Genomic DNA, 2,686 nt, shown 5'->3' with positions numbered 1-2,686 from the left:
AAGAGCTCCAAACCTCTCCCCATAGAAACTGATGTTATTTGAAACAGCATGTGGTAAAGTTCAAGCCTAAGAGTACTCTCAGAAACAATAGTTATTTTGGCAATAAGCAGTTAAGCAGAAGTGTTAATTCCATGTAAACAACAAGGCAAAGTGTAGACCAGCCAATTTACCAGCTTGAACCAAGGATAGATAAAGCTACAATTAGATATCCCAGGGATCAGAAAAAACTTCAAATATCAAATACTGTCCCTGAAAGAGGCTCAAATTAATTGGATTAGGTCATGAAGTAAATTACATAAACCAAAAATTAGAGCAGCTTAACAACTGGGTTTGATATCAACAGATGTATTGAGCTCACAAGATAGACCAGAGAGACTGGCATTTAAAGATAAACCTGCTGAAATCACTGTCTTTCCAGAGAGATGGTGGTGTACTCAAGACTACATCTTCTGATCAGCAACATCAAAGGTTTCATACTGCACAGAAAAACATTTCACTAAAATAGTCTAGCCAAGCTAATCAACAACTAAACAAGTAAGCAACAAAAAGAAGTCACAGATACAGGGGAAATGAGTATCCAGACTTAGTATAATGTATTACCTAAAATTGAAACAGCCTGAAGTTGGGGCCTCTTCTATAACTGAGAATAAATTCCTCATATTAAGAGAAAATGCTGGCGACTGTGCCCTCTGACCTTAGTGATACAAATAAAACAGAATGAAGCTGGGTGCAATGGCACACACCTATAATCCCAGCTACATGGAAGGATTTTTTTAAGCAAAAAGTTTCTGCTACCTTCCTTCAAAGATGGCTTTGAATAAAATATATTTTCCTATAAATTTTTAAATATTTTTATTTATTCTTTTTAGTTATATATGACAGTAGAATTCATTTCCATATAATTGTACAAGCATGGGATATATCTTATTCTAGTTAGGATCCCATCCTTTTTTTAACTTTATTTTATTTACTTTTATGTGGTGCTAAGGATCCAACCAAGAGCCTCACATATATTAGGAGAGCGCTCTATCGTTAAGCCACAACCCCAGCCCATGCACCCCATTCTTATGGATGTACATGATGGTAGGATTCTCTTATTGATATAAGTGCATAGGAAATTATTTTGGATTCATTTCACTGTCCTTCCTTTTCCCATCCCTTCTGCCTTCCCTCATTCCCCTTTGTCTAATCTACTGCATATCTATACTTCCCCTCTCCTCTTTATTGTGGGTTAGCTTTCACATATCAGAGAAAACATTCAACATTTGGTTTTGGGAGACTAGCTTATTTAACTTAGTATGATAATCTCTAGGTCCATCCATTTACTTGTAAATGTCATAAAGTCATTCTTCTTTATGGCTGAATAATAATCCCTTGTATATATGTACCATAATTTCTTTATCCATTCATCTGTTGAAGGGAATCTAGGTTGATTCCATACCTTGGCTATCATGTATTGAGCTTCTATAAACATGTGGCTATGTCACTAAAGTTTACTCTTTTGGGTATAGATCAAGAAATGGGATACTTGGGTCAAATAGTGGTTCCATTCCAGATTTTCTGAGGAATCTCCAAACTGCTTTCCAGAGTGGTTGCACCAATCTGCAGTCCCACCAGCAATTTATGAATGTACCTTCTTCCCCACAACCTCACCAATACTTATTGTTACTTGTATTCTTGATAATTGCCACTCTGACTAGAGTGACATGAAATATCAGTGTATTTTTGTTTTGTTTTTAAATATGGAATGCTTCGTGGGGCTAGGGTTATAGCTCAGCAGCAGAGCACTTGCCTCGCAAATGTAAGGCACTGGGTTCGATCCTCAGCATCACATAAAAAAATAAATAAAGTAAAAAACAATACGGAATCCTTCGTGAATGTGTATGTCATCCTTGCACAGTGACCATGCAAATATTCTCTGTATCATTCTGATTTTAGTATATGTGCTGCCAAAGTGAGAACTCAGTGTAGTTTTAATTTGCATTTCTTTAATTTCTAGAGATGTTGGACATTTTTCATATATTTATTGACCTTATTTCTTCTTCTGAGAAGTGCCCACTCAGTTCCTTTGCCCATTTATTGGTTGGATAATCTCATGATGTTTTTCATAGAAATAGAGAAAGCAATCATGAAATTTATCTGGAAAAATAAGAGGCCCAGAATTACCAAGGCAATGCTTAACAGGAAAAATGAAGCAGGAGGCATCATAATATCAGACTAGTATAATTTAAGAATTATACTACAGAGCTATAGTAACAAAAACAACATGGTATTGGCACGAAAATAGGCAAGAAGACCAATGGAACAGAATAGAGACAAACCCCTGAAAAACCCACAAAAATATAGTTACCTTATACTTGATAAAGGCACCAAACACATATATTGGAGAAAAGATAGCCTCTTCAACAAATGGTGCTAGGAAAACTGGAAATCCATATGTAGTAGAATGAACTTTAACTCCTATCTCTCACCTAGCACAAAACTCAACTCAAAGTAAATCAAAGACCTAGAAATTAGACCAGAAACCCTGCACATACTAGAAGAAAATGTAGGCCAAACATTCCAACGTTATCAACTCAGGAACCAAATTCCTCAACAAGACTCCTAAAACGCAAGAAGTAAAATCAAGAATCAATAAATGAGATGACACAAAACTAAAAAGCTTCTTCACAGCAAAGAAAACAAT

The 2,686-nt window shown here is 35.7% G+C and overlaps 1 non-coding gene across 1 annotated transcript; it reads right to left on the bottom strand.

The window, feature by feature from the left end:
* Positions 1-1,855: 1,855 nt before the first annotated feature.
* On the bottom strand, positions 1,856-1,962 carry LOC143639647 (U6 spliceosomal RNA). The gene has a single exon (XR_013154790.1). It is a non-coding gene; the product is annotated as a U6 spliceosomal RNA (small nuclear RNA).
* Between the last annotated feature and the right edge of the window lie 724 nt (positions 1,963-2,686).

The sequence above is a fragment of the Callospermophilus lateralis genome, chromosome X (assembly GCF_048772815.1).
Source record: "Callospermophilus lateralis isolate mCalLat2 chromosome X, mCalLat2.hap1, whole genome shotgun sequence".
NCBI lineage: Eukaryota > Metazoa > Chordata > Mammalia > Rodentia > Sciuridae > Callospermophilus > Callospermophilus lateralis.
Note: the sequence above shows the minus strand (reverse complement) of the source record. Positions and strands in the feature narration are given on the sequence as shown.